Raw genomic sequence first — 14,058 nt, forward strand, 5'->3', positions numbered from 1 at the left:
TTTTAATTGGACTGTTTGATTTTTCTGGTGTTAAGTTATATGAATTCTTTATGTATTTTGGATACATATTATTAGATGTATCATTTATTAGATATGTCATTGGCGTATATCTTCTCTCATCATTAGGTTGTCTTTTTGTTTTATGGCTTCCTTCATTATAAAGAAAATTTTAGTTTGTTGTAGTCCCATTTATCTTTTTCTTTTGTTCTCCTTGCCTAAAGAGACATACCCCAAAAATATATACATATATTGCTGGGAGCAATGTCACAGAGTTTACTTCCTATGTCACAGGGGTGTAAAGTAGAGCATAGGGCATATACTCAATAATATTGTAGTAACTATGTACAGCGTCCAATGAGTACTGGGCTTATCAGGATGATAATTTCATGAATTATGTAAATGTCTAATCACTATAGTGTACACCTGAAACTAATATTATATGTCCACTGTAATTGAAAAACATTTTTTAAATATATTTTAAAAATTATTACCATCATGGATTCATTTATTATTTAAGGGAAAACACATATGATCACCTAAACAGAGGCAGAAAAATAATATTTGCTATAAATCAGCACCCAGTAAAAATATCAGTGGAAAATAAATTAGGTGAAAGATAGCAGTAAATGTGAGGTAAGAGCCAGGGTGAAGACTACCTATTCAAGATCTGGCAGCAAGAAGAAGTTCACATACTTTATAATTAATAGGTAAAGTATAAATTTTTGAGTTCCAGACTAAATGATTGGATTCTAACATAAGGTTGAACGCCACAAAGCTGAATGCATAGATTATACAGGATAGATGTTCTCCCTTGTCATGGTAGACATCTAAGGCAATCTCCCACCATGCCCACTTTCTGGCATTTGAAAAAGTTAGCATTCCTTCTATTTAATTCCCAGTCCTAAAATGTTCTATAAGTGACTTGTAGTATGAATATCAGTTTAATAAGAAAACTGCAATTTATAATTCAGATACATATTAAAGTAAACCTTTAGACTTTAAGGTCAACTTTAGACTCTAAGAAACTGAAAGAATAATATTTATGAACTGTTTGATAGTAAAAGTATCTAATATTTTAAATAAATATGTTGGGGGCAAAGTTGCTTTGGAGATGCATCTATATCTAAATGACCTTTTGTGTGTGGTTTAGTAGATGATATTTTAAGACCTAGTTGTGAGCACAATCACTTAGGTAATTTTGCCCATGTACAAATTAGGAACATAATGAAAACTCTTCAGAAATATGTTGTGTGCTATAATGCAGCCCTGAGAAATTTTTTCCCACTCAAAATGTGAATCAAGTCCTATTGCTGCTGTAGAACTTCTAAGTATGACAAATGTGAAAAGAATTCAGTGAATAACATATCTAGCCCATAGTCCCTCTTTTGCCACAACATCCTAATTTCTATGGCTTCAAATAAAATGAAAAAGAAAAATATTGTAGTACATTTTTTGTTGTTGTCTGTTCCCTACACAGATGCTCTTTTATTCTTTCTCAAATCACTCTGATCTTCATTTATGGGTCCATGAGGTTTTGATGAAAGTGACTCTATGCATACAGGATTGAAGTATCTTACCTTGTTCAGAGTAATCAGCATTTTCAATAACCTAGAGGGAGTGATTAGTTTTGTGTATGGGGGCGAGGCAGCGGGGAGCATGTGCTTTAAGCCATTCCAATCAGAGCAAAAGTCAAGATCTTTGATGGAAATGATGGCTATGTGGTGAGGATGATACTTGGAAATGTCTGGAGCCATTTTTGTTACTTTGTAGGAAATCAATGTTAAACTATTAGACAAAGGTAGCAATGAGAAAAATCTTAAAGAAATGGAGCTTGATATCATTGTGAAATATTGGAATAAGTCTTGCTTGAAGATATAGTTTGGTTTGGGTTAGAATCTCTGTTACTATAGTTTGTAAAGTAGTCTAACTAGACTGAAAATTACTCATTTTTAATAGAATCTTGATCTAAAAATAAATCATGTGGTATATAATCTTAGTGACAATTTTGATAAAACAAAAACAGATCAAAAAGAAAATAAGATAAATTATAATTTCTTGAGTAGAATACAGATTTTGTTAGAATGTCCTTAAAGGGATATGTATGTGTGTATATGTATGTGTATCCTCCCAGGACTGCATTGAAATTATAACCAAATTATGAAATAATCAATGTGGAGAATCACCTGAAGTCTAGGTGATCATAATACCTACATCTGATGATATAAAGGAGCCACATCAAAGCCAGTAGGAGGGGAAAAGTTCTGAATCAGGCTGATGCTGCACCCATGGGTGGTGGAGGATCACTGGGAGGAAGAGTGAGGCTGCAGAGGCTCTCCTGAAGGAGAGGGCATTCTTGGTCTTATCTGGGGGCTCCCCAGCCCGTGGTCCCAGCCCAGGGAAGAGGAGATTCCAATAACTCTGACTGTAGAAACTAGAGGGGATTCCGGCCATCTGGGTGAGATGGAGGTGACTGAGCCCTTAGAAGTCCCTTTGAAGGACCCAGGCAAAGGTTTTTTAATCTGCGGACACTCACCTGGACATTGGTGGTGAGTCTGAGGCTCACACAGAATTCATTCTGGAAAAGTCTCCATTACCTGGAGTCAGAAAGAGGGCTGGAAAGGCAACCACCATTGTGCCTTAGTGTGGCCCCCCTACAGACCGTGCCAGCTTGATAGTGCAGACCCCTCCCACAGAGCTATTAGGAGATGCTGGTCTGAGGGGATCAGCCCACCTCACCTAACCTTCAGACTGCTGGGAGCAGTTGTTTATGGTTGGCTGCCAAGCCCTGAGCTGAGTGATTCAGAGCGAAGTATTCGCAGTGGGGCAGCCAATGTTGTGAGCAGCAGTAGTAGCAATTTGAGCCCCATTTCAGAGATAAGGTCAGGCAGATCGCTGCTGCCAACATGAACTTGGGCAGATATCGGAGACTGGTGGATCAGTCTCAGACAGTAGTTGGTCTTGCTGTGATCTGGGTCATCTGTGGGAACTTACAACAGTTACCAAATTTCCAGCAAGACTGAGGTTGTTTTCATCTGACAGCCACTGTCTCTCTGAGACCCCGCCCCACCTAACTTGCAGACTGCCCGGGGCAGGTATTATTGGCTTGCTGCCAAGTTCAGTTCTGAGTGATTCAGAACCAAGTGTTCACAGAGAGGTGGCTATCCTTGTGAGTAGCCTTTCCAATCTCAGCAAAAGCTGCCAGCTCTGTAAGCTACATTTCAATTCCCAGCGGACGACCATTTCAATGGAAAATATGGCGAAGTGAGAGACGTCCACAGATCTCTCTCTTTGAAAAAACAATAAGCTGAACATCTAAAACTCACAAAAACACCCAAACTTCATACCAGCACATCTGAGCGTGGGATTTGCACATAAGAGCTACCACAGGTACTTTAAAGCATTATATAAAGCAGGGATCCAAGAGGCTTAGATGCCACCTACTAGAAACCAAAAGAAAAGAGCATTCTTTGCAACAGACTACAGTCAGACCTTTATATAATAAAACTTCTTTCTGGAGAACAGCATAATACACTTCCACTAATGCCCAGGCAAAGAAATAGTCTATTAAACACCATTAACAACCAAGGTGACAAGGCAGCTTGAAAAGAAAGACAAAAATCTCCAGAAAATAAGCTTACAGACATAGAAATATGTGACTTAAATGACAGAGAATTTAGGATGGTACTTCTGAAAAAACTTGATGAGATCAAAAACGAATCATATTAAAAATTTCAAGAATTGAAAAAAATAACTAAATGAGCAGAGCAAGGAGATTGAAATCCTCAGAAAGAACCAAATTGAATTTCTGGAGATGAAAAACACATTGCAAGAGTAGAAAAATGAAATAGCAAGCTTGGGAAATAGAGTCAACCAAATGGAGTAAAGGATCAGTGATATCAAAGGCAGAAATCTAGAAATGCATCAGAAGGAAGAAGAGAGAAACCAAAGAATGAAAAATAATGAAAGAGAAATACAAGAACTAGCTGATACCATCAGGGGAGGAAACATAAGAATAATAGACATTATCGAAGGCAAGGAAAAGGAGTAGTGACCACAAAGCATTTTCAGACAAATAGACGAGAATTGTCCAAATCTAAGGAATGAGCTGGAGCTTGGAACTCAAGAAGTCAACAGAACACCCAATTATCTCAACCCCAAAAGGCCTTCACCAAGACACATTGTATTAAAGTTATCAAAAATCAACGACAAAGATAGAATTTTCAAGGCAGCCAGGGAGGAGAAAATGCTAACTTATAAAGATAAATCCATTAGATTATCATTGGACTTCTCAGCACAAACCTTACAAGCCAGAAAAGAATGGAATCCAATATTTAAACTATTAAGCGAAAGGAACTACCAGCGTAGAATAATGTATCCAGCTAAGCTCTCCTTTAGATATGGAGAAATAAAGACCTTTTCAGACATACAAAAATTGAGGAAATTCTCCAATACAAGACCTGCACTACAGGAAATAATGAAAGGAATCAGTTCACCTAAAACAAAATAACAACAACAAAAAATACATAATTACAAGTAAAGTGAATAACAGGCAAATAGAAGCAGAAGAGTGCAACCATTACTAAGAACAGGACACTATAGCTTAAATAATAAGAAGTGAATTGTTATAACAAAATAGTAATAAACGTTCAGCATACATAGGGACAAACTGAGACAACAATGACTAAATAGGGGAGGATTCAAAGATCCAAATTTGCAAAGGGGAATGGAGATAAGGCACGCACAGAAGAAAAGGGACGACTGTATATATATAACTATCCTTTTCATATTCGTAATGGTAACCACACAAAGAAGATTCAGAGCTGAAGTATATAACATAAAACAAGAAGATCTATAGGGAAAACCCATAAAAGCCAGCCAAAATAAAGAAAACAGAAACACAAGGACAAGGAAGCAATGGAAACACCGAGCTACCAGAAAGCAAAAGATAGAATGTCTATATGAAGATCTCATATTTCAATAATCACCCTGAATGTAAATGGACTGAACTCACCAATAAAAAGGCACAGAGTTGCAGAATGGATCAAAAACAAAACCCAACCATATGATGCCTCCAGGAGACACATCTCAGCTCCAAAGACAAATATAGACTCAAAGTGAAAGGGTAGAAAATTATATTTCAAGGAAATGGCATTCAGAGAAAAGCAGGAGTATAGATACTAATATCAGACAAAATAAACTTCAAAATAAAAAAGGTAAAGAAAGAGACTGAGGGACATTTCATAATGATAAAAGAAATCATGCACCAAGAAGAAATAGCACATTAATATCTATGCTCCCAATCAGGAATCTATAAAGCAATTACTAACAGAACTAAAGGGAGAAACAGACTAAAACACTATTGTAGTAGGGTATGTAAATACCCCAATGTCGAATATGGACAGATCATCCAAACAGGAAATCAATAAGAAAATAACGTTCTTAAATGACACATTAGACCAACTAGACATAATTGACATTTACAGAGCCCTCTATCCCCAAACAGCTGCTTATACATTCTTCTCTGGGGCACATGGCACATTCTCAAGAATCAGCCACATACTGGGACACAAAGATAGTCTCAACAAATATAAGAGAGTTGAAATCACACCAACCATATTCTCTGATCATAATGTTTTGAACTAGAGATCAGCTGCAAGAAGAAGTCAGGAAGAACCACAAATACATGGAGATTAAACAACATGTTACTGAAGAATAACTGTGTCAGAGAAGAAATAAAAAGAGAGATCAAGAGATACATAGAAACAAATGATAATGATAGTACAACATATCAAAACTTATGGGACATGGCAAAAGAGGTCATAAGAGGAAAGTTCATATCATTACAGGCCTACCTCCTAAAACAAAAACGAGCTCAAATAAACAACCTAATGCTTCATCTTAAAACACTAGAAAAGGAAGAACAAATGAAGCCTAATGTCAGCAGAAGGAAAGAAATAATCAAAATTGGAGCAGAAATAAATGAAATCGAAAACAAAAAAAAAGAAAAATAAAAAATAAAAAATAAATGGAACGAAGAACTAGTTATTTGAGAAGGTTAATAAAATTGACAAGCCCATGGCTAAAATCACTAAAGAAAAAAGAGAAAGGACACAAATAGACAAAATCAGGGATGAAAGAGGGGAAATTATGACTGATATCACAGAAATACAGCGGATCATACAAGAATACTAAAATTTAATAACCCAGAAGAAATGGACCTAGAAGAAATGGAAAAATACAACATTCCTAGATTGAATGAAAAAGAACCGGAAATTCTAAATAGACTGATCAGCAGTATGGAAATTGAAACAATCATCGAAAACCTATCAAAAAGTAAAATGGCTTCACCAGTGAATTCTACCAAACATTCAAAGAAGATTTAATACCTATTCTCCTCAAACTCTTCCAAAAAATGGAAGAGGAGGCAATACTTCCCAACACATTTTATGAGGCCAATATTACTCTGATACCAAAACCTGGTAAAGATAACACAAAAAAAGAAAACCACAGACCAATACTTCTCATGAACACAGATGCAAAAATCCTAAATAAGATACTAGCCAACCGAATACAACAACATCTTAAAAAGATTATACGTCACGATCAAGTGGGCTTCATCCCAGGGGCACAGGGATGGTTCAACATATGCAAATCGATTAATGTGATATACCACGTAAACAAATTAAAATGTAAGAATCATATGATCATATCAATAGATGCAGAAAAAGCCTTTGACAAGAAACAGCATCCATTTATGATCAAAACATTTCACAAAATTGGTATAGAAGGAAAATACTTTAACATAATAAAGGCCATCTATGACAAACCCTCAACCAATATTATACTTAATGGTGAAAAACTAAAAAAACTTTCCTCTAAGATCAGGAACAAGACAAGGCTGTCCACTATCGCCATTGTTATTCAATATAATACTGGAGGTCCTAGCGAATGCAATCAGAGAAGAGAAAGATATAAAAGGTATCCAAATAGGAAATGAAGTCAAACTGTCACTATTTGCAGATGACATGATTCTCTATATAGAAAACCCTAAAGACTCCACAAGAACACTGCTAGAAACAATAAGCAAAGACAGTAAAGTTTCTGGTTACAAAATCAACGTTCAAAAATCCATAGCCTTCCTATAATCTAGCAACAAAGTGTCAGAAAAAGAAGTGGAGAAATAATTCCTTTTGCAATTGCAACAAAAGAATAAAATACCTAGGAATAAATTTAATAAAACATGTGAAGGACCTATATAATGAAAACTACAAGACTCTATTAAAAGAAATCTAAAAAGATACAAAGAAATGGAAAAATATTCTGTGTTCTTGTATTGGAAGAATCAACATAGTTAAAATGACCATATTACCTAAAGCATTATACAGATTTAATGCAATCTCCATCAAAATCCCATTGCCTTTTTTTAAAGAAATAGAACAAATCATCAGATTTGTATGAAAGTACAAAAGACCCTGAATTGCCAAAACCATACTGAAGAAAATAAAAAAACGAGGCTGGAGGCATCATTCTGCCTGACTTCAAATTATGCTACAAAGAGATGGTAATCGAAACGGCATGGTATTGGCAGCAAAACAGACACACAGACCAGTGGAACAAAATCGAGAGTCCAGAAGCAAATCCATATTTATATGGGCAACTAATTTTTGACAAAAACCAAAAAACATATAGTGGAGAAAGGAAAGCCTCTTCAATAAATGGTGCTGGGAAAACTGGAAAGCCTCCTGCAAAAGAATGAAACTAGACTGTTGTCTTTCGCTACATACCAAAATTAACTCAAAAAGGATTAAGAATCTGAATATAAGACCTGAAACAATAAAATGCATAGAAGAAAACATAGGAATTAAACTCAAGGACCTTGGACTTAAATAGCATTTTATGAATTTGACCTCAAAGGCAAGAGAAGTAAAAGCAAAAATAAATGAATGGAACTACATCAAACTAAAAAGCTTCTGGTCAGCAAAAGAAACCAACAAAGTAAAGAGACAACCATCAGAATGGGAAAATATATTTGCAAACAATTCCTCCGAATAGGGCCTAATATCCAAAATATACAAAGAACTCATACAACTAAATAACAACAAAAAAACAAATGATCCAATCAAAAAACAAGCAGAGGATCTGAGCAGACACGTTTCCCCAGAGGACCTACAAATGGCCAACAAACATATGAAAAGATGCTCAACATCAATAGCTATTAGAGAAATGCAAATCAAAACCACAATGAGATACCATCTCATACCTGTTAGAATGTCTATAATCAACAGGACAAGTAATAACAAATGCTGGAGAGAATGCAGAGAAAAAGGAACCCTTATACACTGCCGATGGGACTGCAAATTGGTACAGCCACTATGGAAAACAGTATGGAGTTTCCTCAAAAAACTAAGAATTGATCTACTATATGATCCAGCAATCCCTCTACTGGGTATTTACCCCAAAGACTTAAAAATCATATCCATAAAGATATTTGCACACCAATGTTCATAGAAGCATTATTCACAGTGGCCAGGACATGGAAGCAACCAAAGTGTCCTACAATTGATGATTGGGTAAAGAAGCTGGGGTACATACATACAATGGAATATTACTCAGCCATAAGAAGAGATGAAATACAGTCATATGCGACAACATAGATGGACCTCAAGATAATCATGCTAAGAGAAATAAGTCAGATAGAAAAAACTGAAAATCACATGATATCCCTTATATGTGGGATATAAACTTAAAAGCAACAAATGAACAGGACAAACAAACAGTGACTCATGAGCATGGACCATGGACTAGCAGTTACCAGAGTAGGGGGTGAGGGAGGAGTGGGGAGGTAGATGGGGTAAAGGGAGTCAAATATAGGGAGGTAAGGGGAGGGTGAATTGGATAAAGGAGATCAAATATATGGTAGCTGAAGGAAATTGGACTTTAGGTGGTAAACACACAATAGAATATAGAGATGTTAAATTATGATGGACACCTGAAAATTTTATAATTGTATTAACCAATGTTATGCCAATAAACTTAATTAAAAAATGTTTATTTCTCATGTAGAATATCTTTCTAATCTAGCACAATGTGTGTCATGATTTGCTTTTTTAAGGAAAAAAATATGTGAGAGAACTACGAGATCTAGTACTGTCATTAAACTTGCGTGAAAATATGTCGTGATTTTTTTATAGTGAAAAATCACAGCTACTGCTAAACCTGTTAAGCCCTGTTGCCTACCTTGATAATGGAAGGGGATGCTAAATTTTATGAGTGATTGTGAAATAAATATATAATCTGACATACGATTTCAAGGACCCTCTGAAATCTACTCAAAGACCTGAGGTACAACACCCTAGGAAACTTACATTAGAATTCTGGACCACTTTGGTTTCTATATCTTGGCCTTCACAATAATCCATTTGGTGAACAGAAATCTATGTTTAACCTTCATATGTCATTGCTTTCACCAGGATACCATTTCTCAAATACTGGCTAATTTCAGAAGAACGGGGTCTTATACTGTACAATGAACAGGACAGTTCCTAGAAACAAAAGGTCACCAAATATAACAAACGAGGCAACATAAGAAACCATAACTTAAAACTGGGGCTCTGTGAAATCTAGCAATCAATCTTGATGGATAAATCAAATTTCCTGAGTAGACTTGATAAGGAATACCCATGGAATATTTGTGAAAAGAAGCCTGAGCGCTAATGTTATATCTTGGCAATCATGTTAGCTTGGGGCTCTCATCATATTCGAACACTAAGATAAAATTGTCCTTCTTCCTATTGATTGTTGGTAAAATGGATCATGTCAGTTATACCTCTGTGATTGACTTTCTTACTTTATATTATTTAATAATTTTAATCTTTAACAAAGCATTATACGTACACATTTTAAAATATCAACTAAACAAAAGATTCTCAAGTGGATCTCTTAGCTCCCAAGAGATGACATGGATCACCTCCACAGACTTCCTAAGATCTGGCAGAGTAAAGTTTGAAAACCAGTGTTTGGTGGCCAACAGACATGTCCCTTGCTAACTGTAACAACAAACTCTAATACAAGGAATCGCTAATTTGCTCAGTAAATATTTATTAGTTTTGCTGAGAATATAAAGTTAAAATAAATAAAAGGACAAATAACAAAATAACTGAACATTCTAATAAGAAATTAATCCATTCTCTTGTAGCTTACAGGGTAGAACAGAGAGAAGAAGAAAAGAGGAAGAGGGAGAGGGAAAGGGAGAGGGGAAGAAGGGAGCAAATAAAGGAGGGGGAGAGAGAGAGAGGGAGAAAGAGAGAGAATTCTAATTCCCAATGCATACAAGTTTTCATTATTCATCTCAGGGGATCTAAATGACATTAGATTGCTTCAGGAGAGCAAAGACAAGCCTTTGTAACTTTGAAACAGCTTCAGACCATGATGTTTTAGGGTAGACTACAATTCAGGCTATACAACCCAGAGTCGACTTTAAACAACTGAATATTTGCCAGAAACAGAGCTGTTGCCAGGACGGGGAGAGTTTGAAGTGTGGTTTAGCCACAGTAAGGAAATACCACAGAAATGAAATGTCTTGGAAACTGAGAAATAAATGAAAGATTGTCGTGGAAAGTTTAGAGAAAACTTCCCTTGAAGTGGTACGTGGGTTAAAAGATACAAATACCTCAGCCTTGGTATAACTGTCTTTGGACCGTTATGTCTTCCACATGGTAGAGAGTGCCAAAGAAAACCAAGCAAAGCTCCTCAGCTCCTAACAGAAGGAAGAGAAAAAGAACTTTTTTCTGTTGCAATTAGACAGATATCTGTTGAATGTTATGAAAACCTGTGCACTTAGGCAACGATTCAAGAGAAATTCTACCAAATGTGACAGGAAACATTCATTCATTTGTACATTTATATCCAAGCTCTTTACATCTCCTTCGCACACCAGATTGCCTACTGGTGTTTTTATTACTAATGCAGTTATTCAGGTAGAAAAGAGAAAATTAGAAGATAGAATTCTAAAAAGCAATTAATATAATAACACTGCATTGAAAGCATGGCCAATCTATACGTTAGTTTTCTATTGCTCTTTAAGAAATTAAGACAAATTTAGTAGCTTAACACCGCACGTATTTATTAGCTCACAGTTTGGTATGTCAGATGTCTGGGCACAGTGTGACCAAGTCCCTGCCCAAGCTCTCACAGGCTGAAAATCAAGGGGTCAGGCTGCCATACTCATTTGAAGTTATAGTTCTCTTTCAGCCTGATGGTGCCACTTAGCTCTTTGTGGTTGTCAACCTCAAGACTTCATTTTCTTGCTGGCTGTCAGATGGAGGCCTTTTTTTTTTTATCTCCAAGAGCCATGGGGCATCCTCCATCTTCAAAACTAGCAACAGAGAATCTCTTTCACTTGGAATTCCTCTAACACTTAGATCTCTCTTACTGGGAAAAAGTCCAGTTCCTTTTAAGGTCTCACATAATTGCATCAGTCTTAGGCAGGGTATCTTCTCTTTTTAAAGTCAACTGATTTGAGGCTTTAATTACATCTGAATAGTCCCAACACAGCAGCACCCAGGTTAGAGTTTCATTGACTGAAAGAAGATGTATAGATATACTAGGGCTGGGAATTCTGGAGGCCATCTTAGAATGCTGCCTTCCACAAACAGATATATTGATATGTACGCATAGGAAGATGTGGTGGATTATCTAAAAGATTCAGACTGGGAAATTCTAAAATCTCCCCCTTTGGCAGAGTTGACTTGTTACCCTTCAATGAGCTTGCCTCATATTTTTAATTTGAGTTAGCTTTTTATGAACCTTTTATCTTTCCCAACTATAGTACATATCTGGCAAGTACATCTTGTTAACATGTGCCACTTTAGTTGAAAACGCACAGGTAATCAAAAATGGAACTTACTAGCAAGACTTGCCCTGACTCAGAACATCATTTTTTTATATCTACAAATTGCTATAATCATAGTTAAGTTTCTGATATTCATGTTAAAACTTAGTGTGTACAGTCAACTAGCGGTTATGCAACAAAGGAAGAGTTTTCCTATTTTCTTCAGTTTTTAGGTCCCCTGGGCCAGAGCCCCAAAAAACTGAGCTTCTAGAATTTTAATTTCAGGATGCCCCATAACTAGAGGAATGGAAGATATTCGTGGGTATATTTTAGGATAAGAGTAAGGTGCATTATCTGCATAAGTGATACTTTTGCTTACAAAAGGCAGTACCACAGTGAATCAATTCCTGAAATTTCATAGATGTTCCAGAAGGATGGTATGTCAGATCAGTGTTACGAGCAATGGATTAAGTGATTTGCATTCATTATCTCATTTAAATCTCAAAACTTGACAACATTTTTATCAACATTTGATAAATAAGAAAACTGATCTGTGTGACTTTTAACAAGTTATGTAACATATTTAAGTCTCAGTCTCCACATTTGTTAAATGATGATAATAATAATAATTATCACAGTATATTATTTTATTAACATTCGTTTTCATAACTAGCCTGATAGATTGAAGGTGTTGAACAAATAACTGTTGAATTGAAGAATAAATTATTAAGGAAAACAATGGAAAGAGATTAATTAGTAACTGTTTACTGAATCAGTGCTCACTTAAGGAAAAAATTTGTCAAGTGAAGAGCTTGTGTTTCACCACTGAGATGTCCTTCTGTCATTAGTCCTTTGCTAAGGCATCCAGTTTTCTTCTCTAACCTCTCTTCTTCCAAAATGTATTCAAACTGTATGTTTCAGCATCAGTAATTTGCATCTCGGTATGAACTAAAGGCAATATACATATATACACACATGCATACATATATATCAGTATTTTTATGTTGTACCTTGTATTTATCTAATAAAATACTGTCATTTAAAATTAATTTAGGATATTAATATATTAAATTGATTATAAATCATTTAAAAGTTATTTTGAATCATTATTGCTAATAATTAACTCATTCTAAAGCACTATGTATATTAAAACCTTTATGACAATAACTCATTTAATCCTCACAACTTATAAGGGGGTGATTATAATCACACAATTTTACAAATAAAAAAATTAAAGCATATAGAAATTAATATGAAATAACCTGATCAATATATGACAGTCAATTAGTCAAGAATGTGAACCTGGAAAGCTTGATTTTATCGACTGTTTTAATATACTGCGTTCCACAAAGAACATCATTCAGTAAGTGCAAATACGTGTATGGTTAAGAAAAAAAAAACACCTCCCTTCCATCTTGAAGTATGTAGTTCCCTTTGCCAGGTGCTACCACTGTCATCAGTTGTTCACATCCTTCCAGACATATTCATAGACATAAAATTAAAATGGTTGCACATATATCCTCCTTTTTTTCATGTAAAAAAATTCTGGGGATCTGAGCATATTAATTTTGTGTCTTAAGACCCTTTGTTGCAGTATATAAAATGTGTACTAAACCATAAAACTAAAAAAATCTTTTGTTCCTTTGCTTCACAATTTATTTTAAAAAACTGTGACAATTTTGAGATTTTACCATACTTACAAACTACCTAATTTGGCTAGTTCATGGATGCTGGGAAAGACATGAGACTCCTGGATCAGACAGAGGACTTTATTATTCATGGCTTCATTTTCATGTCAGTTGTCCTTGTCCACAATGCCAAAGGGGTTAATGAAGAAAGGCCCAGGTGGATGTGGCAGCACAGTAGGTTTGCATCACAGGTAAGAAATAGCAAGCTGAGGGAAGAACCCAAACTTTTTATAATGGGCTGCAAGCAAACTAGACTGACTTTTGCTCTGGAGGAGACACTTTCTCAATCTTACAAGATTATTCTATATACAAGTGCTCTTGAAATGAAAGTCCAGAGCTGATGGGAAGTTAGTGCCTTTGCTTGTAAGAAAAATACAAATGTGACAGAATCATGAATAACCATCACCCAAACTTACTAATTGTGGAACTTTGCATGCTTCTTTGGCTTTCTGTGCCTCCTTTCCTAATCTGTAAAACAATAATATCTGTTATTTATTTTTCTAAGGATGAAATAATATACTTTAAATTTCCTTGTGAACT

The sequence above is a fragment of the Pteropus medius genome, unplaced genomic scaffold, assembly GCF_902729225.1.
Source record: "Pteropus medius unplaced genomic scaffold, Ma_sr-lr_union100, whole genome shotgun sequence".
Lineage (NCBI taxonomy): Eukaryota > Metazoa > Chordata > Mammalia > Chiroptera > Pteropodidae > Pteropus > Pteropus medius.